Source organism: Chinchilla lanigera, unplaced genomic scaffold, assembly GCF_000276665.1.
Source record: "Chinchilla lanigera isolate Chin_1 unplaced genomic scaffold, ChiLan1.0 scaffold00013, whole genome shotgun sequence".
NCBI classification, from domain to species: Eukaryota; Metazoa; Chordata; class Mammalia; order Rodentia; family Chinchillidae; genus Chinchilla; species Chinchilla lanigera.
The window spans coordinates 32,979,903-32,992,425 of NW_004955414.1; the positions used below are offsets into that span (position 1 = coordinate 32,979,903).

The window sequence follows — 12,523 nt, forward strand, 5'->3', positions numbered from 1 at the left end:
CAAAAAAAAAAAAAAGATACATCACCATTAACTCTGCTAAAACAGCACCTCACTTTGAACAAAACTTATCCCATCATTCTTTCTACTTTCTGAAGCAGTTCTGGATGTCTTCTTTCATGAGTGTATTTATGAGATGTGTTCAAACATTTGAACACAATGTAAATGTGCTCATGCCACCAACAGAAAGGCAGGCTTGTGAAAACACTGCAGTATGTCCCCTTCCACATTTCACTGAGTCTTCCACTGCGGACCTTCAGGCTCTTCTCCAAAGTCAAAATGACCGTGAAAGGTAAACATTTTGAATTGATTCAGGACACCGAGGCAGCCACGACAGTGCAACTAAAGATACACATGAGCGAGAACTCCCAGGACTGCAAGAATAATGAGCTAAATGTGTTCAAATTGAGGAGAGAATATCTTAAAGGAAATTCATGGTGATGTGTCTTTCACTGTAAGAAATTTTCAAACATCAAATATTCACTGTATTTTTGATCACATCTAGAACGTGAGCAGAATTTCCAGCTCTCAGCTAAAAGAAAAAACTTCCTTGTCACCTCTTCTTAACTAGAAATACTCTAGAAATAGTCTAGCCTATACAAGGCCCAGCCTACATTATATTAATTTAGGAGAACTAAGTTATCTCCAGGAAGGCCTTCACAGCAGGAGTGAGATGCCTGCAGCCACAGTTTCCTTTAAGTTAATTGGGGTTGGAGCCAGACGTCCTCAGCTATGGCCTTATCTTGTCCTTTGAGGCGTCACAGCTTCACAGGCCAATACAGGCCTCAGTGTACACCTTTCTGCAAGGAGCGTGACTGTTCCTTACCCTGTACCCTGGCCCATTTCTTATCACAAGGATGAGATACATCACTGGCCCTGTGACAAGGATGACTTAATCCATCACTGGCCCAAGAGACCAAAACAACAGCAAAAAAGAAATATGCTTCTATGACTCAGCTATTTTTTAAGGCTCAAGGAACTCGCACAAAGGCGCTTGGCCTTTCCCAGGAGTACAGTCCTCTCCTGGCGCTCACCTTCTGCTCCTTGCGGTGTTAGTTCTCGTTCCTCATGAACGCTTTCTCTTTTTTCTGGCCTTGGTGTTTCCATTGCCCACATCGCTGGCCTCCGTGCCCATCTCACTCTGCAGCAGTCACCGGGGATTCTGTCGTGGACCATCCCTGTCCTCACCTTTTATCACCTCCTAAAATATCCCTGATGTTTCAGCTTTCTCTGCTCCTCTGCCCCAATCCTCCTTCCATCTCTTTCAAGGCTGCTATAGCCACCCCACATTGTTCTCCCCAGGACATACTGAAGGGGCAGGGCCCCTAAAACACAAAGCCGACCTGGGGTGCCCTCCCTAGCGCCTTCTATAAGCTCCCGCTGTGCACAGAGTAAGGTCGTGGCCTGGCCTCTCTGCCTCCTGACGCTCACTTCCTTCACCATAGTGTCCGCCAGTGGAAAATACAGCTGCTAGCCTTTGCCCTGTGTGTTCTCGCAACTGTTCCCTGCCTTCTCAGTTCTACTGATACCTCACAATCCTGCTGCCTGTCACCTCCTTTGTGACGCCTTTCCAGCAGCCTCAACCAGAAACTCAGTCACTACTCCTCCCCAGTCCATACCCCCACTTGCTTCTGTCCCAGTGCCACAGTGCAGCTCTGCGCTGTCCTGTGACTATTTGCTCACGTCTATCTCTGTTACAGAGCTGCTCTAGGACACAGACCTTGGCTTGGAAATCTTTCCACACCCAAGTATATCCCTAGGATAATCAACATCAGTAATTAACGTTCATTTTGTGTCTGGGATGTGCTAACATCGTCTTGGATGGGGGCTGTGCACCCGCTGTTCCCACTTCCAGAGCATTTTCCTCCCACATGTTCGCCAGGCTTCTTGTTTCAGATTTCAGGTGACCTCATCATATGAGAAAGGCCTTGCCGGGCCACCCAGTTCAAATGGTGCTGCAGGCACCTTCCACTGTTTCCTTAGCACTTGTCATGCTCTAAAACAATGATTTGCTATATAGCCTCTCTCTCTCTCTCTTTTCTCACCTCACTAACATGAGGTCTATGAGAGTAGAAGCCATACTTGTCTGGTAAATGTGTAATAGGCATATAGTATGAGATATATTAATATTTTTCAAAGTTGTCAATATATTTTTTAGCCGGGAGAGGTGGTGCACACCTGTAATCCCAGCACTCAGAAGGCTGAGGCAGGAGGATCGTTTCGAGTTCGAGACCAGCCTAGGGTACAAAGTGAGCTCAAGGCCAGCCTGAGCTGCATAGCAAGACCCTATCTCAAAAAGACAAAAAAAAAGACAAAAAATACATATATATATTTTTTTTAACAGGAGAAACAAAAATGAGAAATTTAGAAGACATTCATGGCAAACTTTCATGTTAAAGCAAAACCTAGGCTTTCAGGATGGCAATGTAGCTCAATAGTATAGCACTTGCCTGGCATGCACAAGGCCCTGAGTTCAAATTCTAGCATAGAAAAAAAATCTGGTGTTCTCTGTTTTCTAACTAATTGTAAAATTCCATAATCCAGTTTTTTTTAATTTGGTCTTTTTTTTTTTTTTTTTTTTTGAGACAGGGTCTCGCTATGCAGTTCAGGCTGGTCCTGAGCTCACTTTGTAACCCAGACTGGTTTTGAACTCACAACAATCCTCCTGCCTCAGCCTCCCGAGTACTGGGATTACAGACATGCGCCACCGTGCCTGGCTCATAATCTAGTTTTATTCTATCGTTTTTGGTTACTGAGCTGGGCCTACCGCCTGGAACATGGTGTGCTGAGCTCTTTCTGGGGATGGCAGCTGCCCATCCTGTTTCTGGGGACAGGGTTCTGGCACTCACCACCTCAGTGAGGTGAAGGTGGTGGGATGCAGGGTCAGGGGCATTCGTGAGTGGGGTCCAGAACACAGGCCACACTCCACCGTCCAGATGGCAGCTACTCATTTGCTGCTTCTAGACCACTTAGCCCCTCTTTACCTCCGGTCTGGCCCGGTCTCTTTCTGAGTCTGTGTTATTGCAAATGCACAGCCCTCAGAGTGAGAAATAAACTAGAAAAGAACTAACCAGCTGGGGCTTGCTTCACCTGGGGGTGCACACTGCTGCTCCGCTGGAATGAACAGCCAACCGGGATCATCAACTCAGCACTGTAACTAATTAAAGGGATGGAGTTTTTAAAAAGGGAAGACGCTTTATTTGTGAGGAGGAAGAAACAGAAGACAGAAAGCTGCCTTGTGAGCGGGGAGGACAAGGGATCTGGAGGGATTCCTTGGAGTCCTTTGTCTCCAGCTTCTCTTATCACTTCTTTTATTGGGTTTAGGGGACCCTCCCCCACCCCAGAACTTGTCACAATCTGATTGGCTCCCTGGGCTGTCTGAGGTAAACCCAGGCCACAAGAACTTAACCTGGCTGTCGTTGTCTACGCACACATTCCTAGATGGGCTTTGTTTGACTTTTCCCTGCCCATTTGTCCTTGTCAGGGCCTTACGTCTGGGATTTACAGATTGGTTAAGAGGAGCCTTACAGACAAGGTCGCTTGCAGTTAGTGCCTAAGTAGAGGATGTGTGTATCTAGTGCAAGAATACAGTGCCTCTAGAGTAACGTAGTGACCCTCTATCCTTGCTTTCTCTCTCTATGTGAATATATATCTTATCGTGTAGTCCTCTGCCTTTTTGACTGCTGTGTATTTTCCTGAAGGTGAAGAGGGGTGGCTAGCTGGGTTAGGTCACCTGACTTTCTCCCTGTTGTTTTGTTGTTCATCGCTCCTTCCAGTACAGTTTTAACTCTCTCTGGTCAGGATTAGCCTAATGAGTCCGTTATTCTGTTCTTTCCCTGCCTGCAGACCCCTTTCGCCCACAAGCTGATGCGTCCACCACCCTTTGCTCCTGTCCTGACCTTACCCTGTTGGCCTCTACTACTGACCCCTCTCTTACGCACCCGCCACCCGTGTACCTCCACCAGCTCCTACAGGGCTGCTCTGACCCTGCTGATCTTTCTGCATACCACTGTCACCCTCCAACCCTTAGCCAATGGAGAAGGGAGCTCTCCCCACCTTTCCCCTCACTTGGAACCTCATATGCCCCAGCTGACCTCCCCATTTATTGCGCAACACCGTCACTGTCAGTGTGTGGGCCTCCAGGGTTAGGTTATGGAAGCCAGAGTCCCTCTACTCCCTGACCCACTCAGGCGCCAGCTTGGCTAATACCCTGGCTAACTGGCCAACCCAACCATGCAGAACATCTGTTCCTTAGAACTGCTAACTTAGTATGTTCAGATGAGGCGCTGGAAGGTGCCGTTCAGAACACACATGAGATTGGAAGGTGTAGCCTGTCGGTTTTGTATTCCAAAAACTTTAGACATGAACTCAAAGGGCTCTAATTTCAGACCCAGGTGCTGTCTGACCCAGCAGGGCCCATCCTGAGCCAGTGATTAGGAAAGGCGGTCCCGGCTGCAGGAGCCCCCTGACGCCTGCGCACCTCCAGGCAGCCCTGGGGCAGCATTGCCCTGCTTGCTCGCTCTCTCCCTCTCTACAGCCTCAGCTCCCAAAGTGCTGCCCAGAAGAGCAATTAGCCCTACCGCGTGAGTTACCAAGGCAGAGCAAACCTATACTGTGTCTCAGGATGTACATCTGGGGATAGCGACCTCTGGATGAACACAGTGAAGTCTAGCGAGACTTCTACTGCAATCTTTGATACTGGAAATGGCCGAGGGGAAACCTTTCCCAGGCACCAAGCCTGGCTTTTCCTCCTTGCCCCGTCCCCCGCAGGGAAGGCTCAGGATAAATACCATCCTCTTCATGGCAGCCAGAGACCAGCAGCTCTGCATCACCTGACACTGGCCGAGCAATGACTCCGAGGAGTGATTTTTGAAAAATCTGTTTTCCTTTTTCCGAGAGTGTGATTTCCTTTAAAACTAATTGTTCTGATTTATATTACTCCCGTGAGCGGTCTGTGATGGACAGAGAGGAAAGGTGAGAAAGGCCTTTGGGTGAAATGCAGGCTTGCACGGGGAGTGATAATCTGCTTCCAACTTCTCCCTTCTCTCTCCATCAGCACCAGCTTGCTATTCTCTTATGCAGACTTGGGCCCAGGGCATGGTTGAGAACGGATGTGCTCTGGCTGTGAGTGAGGTCTCACTGCAGTGTTTCTTAGAGAAACCACTCAGGTTCTAATGAGAACCAGTGCGGGTGTACACGCAGGCTCCGTTTAGAATATAAAAGCCACAGAGATGCATGTCAGTGTCGTCAGCGTCTCCCTGACCCTCCCCTGACATTTGAGCACAGTGAAGCTTCTCATGAGCCTGATTTCCTGCTGTTTTTTCCGGGGAGTCAGCAGCCTTGTGATCATTCCTTGATCACGCTGTTGAAGGTAAAGCTGCAGGAAGGGACATGGCATCCATGGGCCTCTAGGACTCAGAGCTGAGTGGAGCTGCATGCCAAGTGCATGCCAAGCCACAGGGAGGCACAGCAGGAGTGTAGCTTCCCAATTGGTATTTCTTTTTGTTTGTTTTGTTTAAGACAGGGTCTCACTAGGTTGTTCAGGCTGGTCTTGAGCTCAATATGTAACCTAGGCTGGCCTCAAACTCATGGAAATCCCCCTGCCCCAGCCTCCCAAGTGCTGGGATTATAGGTGTGCACCACCACACCTGGTCTCCATTGGTATTTCTCCAGCTGGCCTGGAAGTGCTGACACCAGTCCTTTGGGATCCCAGCCCCTGGGCCAGTGGCAGTTCCTGGGTGGGTCATGAGTCTGGGTCAATCTCTGGTGCTGTGCCATCCTTTGGTGGTCTGTTGGATAAGCTCATCCCCTGCCCTGGAGCAACAGAAAGCAAAGCACTGGAAGGGTCAACACTGGGCCTGGAAGGAGAAAGCAAGCAGGATTTCCTGTGCCTGATAACAATGTTGTAGGCAGCTGGGTTAGATAGAAATATTATAGGCAGTCAGACAGGGCCAGGCCCTTGAAGGAGCCAACATGAAAGACAAGATACCTTGTGAATGGAGACTTATTTGCTGTGGGCCAGACCTCAAGACAAAGGTGTAAACAAATGCACCCACATACCTTCCTAGGTGTGAGCATCAGGGATTGATATTCTAAATAGGTAGCGGTCACCTTGAAAAAACCAGAAACACACACTAGCCCAGCCCCCTATAGGAAAAGCCCCTGTTCTGTGTTCATGCCCACTTGCTACAAGACTCACTTCTCCATCTGATCCCAGTTTACTCAATTTTACCTGAACAATTATACTTGTAATCTTATGGGCTGACCATAGTGTTGTCCCACCTCATGCCCACCTTGTAATTTCCCATTTTCCCCGTCTTGGACCCGCCTCACCTGTTCTTTTGCTCTATAAAGTCCCTGGGAACGGCAAGGTCCTTGGCAACCCACTTGGGCCCGCTACTGTCCCTCTCTTGGACAGAAGCTTTCTTTCCCTCAATAAATATATTCTGCTCTTAACCTCTGTTGTTCTTAAAATTCAATTTTAAAGAACACAAACTCGTCCCAGATATCGTTCAGGTTGGGAGTTTTTATTTTCCTGTATCAATACTATTACAGACAGCTAAGTTTGACAGGAATATTATAGGCAGTCAGATAGACTCTCAAGAGAGAGTCAAGGTAAAAGGAAAAAATGCACTACCACTGTGGCCAGAGATGCATCAGTTGAAGGCCAGGCCTCGAGATAACAACGGAAGGACCAGGCCTGCACACTCCTCAAGGGATGATATAATAAAGTCCTACTCTAATAAAGTCTAAATAGGCACCAGTCACCTCAGGGGGCAACCAAGACCCCCAGACCCATCACCTACCTGAGAAGTTCTTTGTTCTTTCCATGCACACTCACTACATGACTGGCTTCCTCACTGGATCAGTATTACCTCAGCAGCTACCCTTATAATCTTATTGGTTGATCACAGCTGTAACCCACAATGTATCTATGTGGTTGAGCTCTATAAAACTTCCCCTGAGAAGTGAGGTCCTCAGGCAATCCACTTTCCAGGTGTTCCCTAGAGTCTCTCTCAGGAAGGAACCTTCTAACCCTCAATAAATATTTCCTACTCTTTTTTTTTTAAATATTTCCTACGCTTAACCTCTGTTGCTCCTAGAATTTATTCTTTGATTTTAGAGAACATGAACTTGGCATTGTAAAGTCGGTGGAACACAGCCACACAGAGGAGAGGGGATTTTTACTGGAATGGGAATAACAGGAAGGATAGAGACTGCGCACACCGGGAGGCAAGGAGTTTAGGCTTATATAGGGGTAGAGGTGCTAGAGGTGCTGGACCATTATTGCGCAGGAGGAGTTGATTTTGGAGAGCAAGAGGCTTTGTTTGAGTGGGCAGGACACCTTTGGATGGATTAGATTACAGCAGGATGTCTGTCAGGATGTAAGTTAGATCACAGCTGTCTTGTCAGATGCAAATTACAGACGTCTGTCAGGGACACAGAGTTGGCAAAATCATGGTTTATGAAGTGTTTTTCAGCTGATGGAGTTGTTCGTTGCTGTGCTACTTCAGGACAGCAGTTGAACTCAGGGTTTGTGGGAGCACCCATCACAGGTCCTCAGAGTTGCTGAGAGCGCCTCACAGGTCTAGTGTCTCAGGTGTGTCCAGTGATTCATCACACAATCCAGAAACTGCTGCAATGTTTATTAGAAGATGCAGACTCTGGGCTACAAAGTGAGCTCAACACCAGCCTGAACTGCATAGCAAGGCCCTGTCTCAAAAAAACAAACAAACAAACAAACAAAAAGCCGGCATGGTGGCGCATGCCTGTAATCCCAGCACTCAGGAGGCTGAGGCAGGAGGATCGTTCCAAGTTTGAGACCAGGCTGGGCTACAAAGTGAGCTCAACGCCAGCCTGAACTGCATAGCGAGACCCTGTCTCAAAAAAAAAAAAAAAAAAAAAAAAACCCAGAAGATGCAGACTCTTGAGCTAGAAAGGAGAGGGGAGACAACCACAATCAATAGAGTATGTCTCTACACTTCCAGTGGAAACACCATCCAAAGTGAAGCCGGGATGTTTGCTTTGAGAAGATACAACGTAAGGCCTGTAATTGGTATACAATGTCCCTTCTAACAAGTCATAAAAGAGTGATTAGACCTGTCCATGAATGCTTGCCCCTTCCTCCTTCCTCCCATTTCCTGGTTGGACAAATTTTCAGAGATCCACGGGTAGCCATATTGGTCCCTCCCCTTGATGCGTGGAGCTGTTTTCCACCCTTTCCCAGCATTCCTGACAGGAAATGGGAACTGACATCCATTCAGTTCCCACAGAGACCTGAGAACTCTCTAATTTCACATGAAACTGACTTAAGAAGGCCTCTTCCCCCAGATTAAAAGAGGAAAACCTGAGGCCAGGGACACTTAGTGCATTGCCCAGGGACTTCTTCCCCACCAGCAGGCAGCAGAACAAAGGACTAAACCCCACTGTGTGTGAGGTGCGCAGACTTGCAGCTGGGTGTGCCTGCTTCCTGCTCCCAAAACTTGGTGGTTACAAATCTCAGCAACACCTGAACCCAATATTCAACAGTGCTGAAGTTGAGAAATCCTATTCTAGAATACTCCCCTTCCCTTTATTAAACAAGTAACATCCAACTCAGCATCACAGAGATTAGACAAGCAAATACACCCCGGCTGTGCTCCCTAGTGGCTCTCAGTAGAATTGCTACGGGAAGCTGACTAGCGTTAGGGGATCTTCTTCACAGTGCATGGTATCTTAGGGTGCTATGATCACAGGCTGAAATTCTGGATATTTTTAATTCTTTGCTTCCTCTTAAAGGAAGGTTGTCAAGGCGTTTGTGTTCACCTGACTGCCATGGCAGGTGGTATAGAGTGTCAGGGATGTGAGCAGTAGAATTCACAAAGGAATACAGGAGAGACAAGAGTTTATTTAGATCATTGAGTCACTGTCAAGAGGGGCAGCAGGCAAGCTTCTGAGAAAGGAGTCGTGGTCAGGGAGAGACATGGGGGTTTCTATAAGGAAATGAAGACACGGGGAAGGGTCTGAGTTGGCAAATGTAGGTCTCAGAAATCCATTTCTCAGAACATCTTGTTCCTTGTTAACCTTCCAGGAACACTGTCTTTTTTTTTTTTCCTTTCAGATAGTGTATCTTTATACTAAAGTTGTACATCAAAGTTGCAAATTGTCGGGGCTGGGGATTTAGCTCAGCGGCATAGCGCCTGCCCTGGCAAGCGCAAGGTCTTGAGTTTGATTCTCGATACTGGAAAAATAAAAATTAAAAAAAACAAAGTTGCAAATTGTCAAGGCCTCCTGCTTAGGCCTCAGAAAGGCTCTCTAGATTTACAAAAATGTGTCTGTATGTTTTAGCTTTGTGGAGAAAAATGAAACATTAGCTCCCGGGAGAAAAGGATGGCTACTTTCAGTTCTCATGAGTGCAGGGCTTCATGACTGTCCAGTACAGCTGGACAGAAGTGCGCCATCAAAGAGGTCTGTTTAGGTGCTGAGAATTTTAACCCTTTCTCACCACACTGATGTCCTTTTGCCCTTTCCTTCCTTTCCAGACACTGTGGACCATCCTTTCCAGGTCACTGGGACAGGCTGAGAAGCTACTTCACGGGCCTGTGCAGTTTGCAAAATAATGTCTTCCCTCCTCTGGGGTACGATGAACCCAAAGAGCACCGGGAGTTAGTGCTGCTGAAGTGACCAGGTAACAGAGGAATGGGGCGGGGTGTGGAGGGGACAGGCCTGGGTGGGTAGAGCTTGACTGAAGAATGGAAAATCCTGCAGCAGGGTTCTGCCGGGCTCGGCCCCTCCTCTCCCTGCCCCTCAGGCCACCCTCTACATCCACAGCCAGCACAGGTCCTGAGCTGCTGCCAGAGCTCGAAGACAGCTGAGAATGTGTGGGTGCTCTCCCACGCAGAAAATGAGGACCACGGCGTAATTCGCAAACTTGAGGCTCTGGGTGCCATTCCTCCAGTGTTAGAGTGACCAGCCTGGTGACAGGCACATTTGTACCTTAGTCCCTCCTGAACTGGGCTTCCCGGCCCCTCTCAGAGCCATGCCAGGGCAAGGGGAGAATCGGGAGGGTGGACCGCGGCTCATCAGCTTGGTGATGACTCTCCTTCCTGCCTGCTTCGTCATGGCAATGCCGGAGAGGATGTTCAGAGACCTGCAGGCCGCTGAGAGGACTCGCTGATGACCCGGAAGCTGACAGATAGGGCTGGAGTGGTAAAGACCCGACTGCTTCAGACCTGCTGGCCTGCCTGCAAGGACTGGGCTTCTTTTTCATTCAGGAGTGTGGGCTGTGGGCCCCGAGAGCCAAGACCCAGAGCTGCGGAGTTCTTCGTCCAGATGCAGACAGAATGAACACAACAGATGGGTAATAAATGCATGAGGTTGAACTGCTGAAATTGTGTGCCATATTTTGCAGTGAGGACTGCCCTTTTGGTGCAAAGGAGTAACTGAACACTTTGAATATGGCTGAGCCTGGCCCTGAGTGTTCGAGGGGAATCGCAGCAGTCACACAAGACCATCATCTGCGCCCACCTTTCCCGAACCCAATCCACATCTCCTGCAGGCCTCCCTCTGACACGGCTTCCCATGTCCAGGCCTCGTCACCTCCTATCAGCTGCGTCCTGTCACTTTCTCTGTTCCCAGGGTCTCGGTCCTCAGTGACCAGTCTCTGCGGGAAGACCTGGAATTGTGCCCAGCAGCCGCCACCTTAGCCTTCGGGTCATTTCTCAACAACATTTACAAATCCATCGTTCACCATTTCTGTCCATTTTAATCTTAGAATCACCTCCAAAGCACTTTCATTCCATTCTTTTTACACTGACTTAGGCAAAGTTTGCAGAACACACGCTGTCCGGAAACACAGGCCTGCTGACAACAGAAGGCCAACTTTCAGGACTCCTGGCATTTGCAGTAACGAGCTCCTGTGGTGACTGCTATGTAGCCATGTTTGTGAATCACCCACCTGGGTCACACCCGGGGCCTACCTTTGAATGTGCTGAGGACGGTGGGAGTGGGGATGCCCTTCAGATGGCACTGAGGACAGACACAATGGTCTCACAGGAAGTAACGGGAATGTGAATTATTGGCAATTCTGGAAGGGAAAAATGACTGAGGGAAACTACCACCAACACAGAATTGAAAGGATTTCCCCAGTTATTAGAAGTGAGGGTAGAGGCTAGAAGAGGCAAGGACTGTAATAAATTGCTGGGCCATGAACAGGGCAGTAAAAACATATGCAAGGAAATGATTAACTTTAATTTTAGTCTTCCCATTCTCTCTTCCCATTCTCTCTCTGGTTCATATAAATCCAGTGTCTATAAGTCTGTCCCATTTTACAGATGAGGAAACAAAAACTTGGAGAAACAAAGTAATTTCCCCAAGGTCCTTTATTGAAAAAGCAGATATTCAGACCCAGGCCGTATGCCTCAGAACACAAGCTTCCGGCCATTCTACTACTCCATAGTGCCTGCCCAGCAAGCACAAGATCGTGAATTCGATTCCCAGTACCAAAAAAGGAAAAAAAATTCTGTATGCACACCCTATAACTCTGTTAAACAGTGGTCAAATTTGGAAACAAAAATGAAGCAACCATGAATCACAGTCTGTCTAGAATTTTTAGGCTAATAAAAGACCTAAGGTATATTTGAAAACACTGCTTAATATCCGGATGGATGGTTCAAATTTAAATGCTTAACTGGAGGGGACGACTTCTCCGTTTGCCTTGGAAGAAACTTCAGATGGTGCGATTTGTGTTTGTTATGCCAGAAATTTCTCCCTGTGCTTTTCTGGTAAATGAGGATTACTGCAATGTGCCCTGGAAGGGCTGTCAGGAAATGAACGCCTGGTGTGCCAGGGCATGCTGCCTGCTTGTCATGAGGTTCCCCTGGGCCCTCTTTCAGCCACTGCGTCTGACCAAAGCTGACAGTGAAGGGAGGGCTCTCGCCCTGTGCCTCAGCACAGACTGCCAGGCAAATAATCCAACGCAGCCAAACACCAGGTGATCCAGTGGAAGGCTGCACACTTCCCACCGTTCAAAGGACTGTGTGAAGTCCCCTCTCCCTGACAACCTCTTCAACCCACCCAGTCACATCACAGCCAGCTGTCATGTGTACTATGACAGCAATTCATGTCTAAGTACTCCGGCTGTACTATAAACGGAGGAAGAAAACCTTGATTCTTTCAGTGCATTTAACACTTTACTCCATGCTGAGCTCACTTTCCTGCAAACTGCTCAAAAACAAATTTCAAGTCTATGTTCTGTCCACATGAAAACTTTCATCAGCTTTTATATTGATTATTTATATAATACACTATAAATGTACAGGAGCCTGACAAATGCCCATCTAGTTATATGGTTTGAGTGACACAAGTGCTTGATGTAGTCTTGATGAGCACTCAGCTTTTTTATTATGGCTTTTTAAAAAGTTTTTAAAAGTGCATGATTCTCCTAGGCCATTCTGTTTAAGGAAGACTAGAGATGATACATTTCCAGACAGGAATTAGTCAAGTTATACAGGTTCACGTTAGAAAATGTCAAGTAAATACTGGGGGG

The 12,523-nt window shown here is 47.7% G+C and overlaps 1 long non-coding RNA gene across 1 annotated transcript in view; it reads right to left on the reverse strand.

Moving 5' to 3' along the window:
* The window catches only part of LOC106148026, a 6,266-nt gene extending 4,759 nt beyond the window's left edge, over positions 1–1,507 (reverse strand). Inside the window, exon 1 of the long non-coding RNA XR_001233134.1 lies at positions 1,032–1,507. This is a non-coding gene — a long non-coding RNA (uncharacterized LOC106148026). The remainder of the gene's footprint in view (positions 1–1,031) is intronic.
* Positions 1,508–12,523: the final 11,016 nt, after the last annotated feature.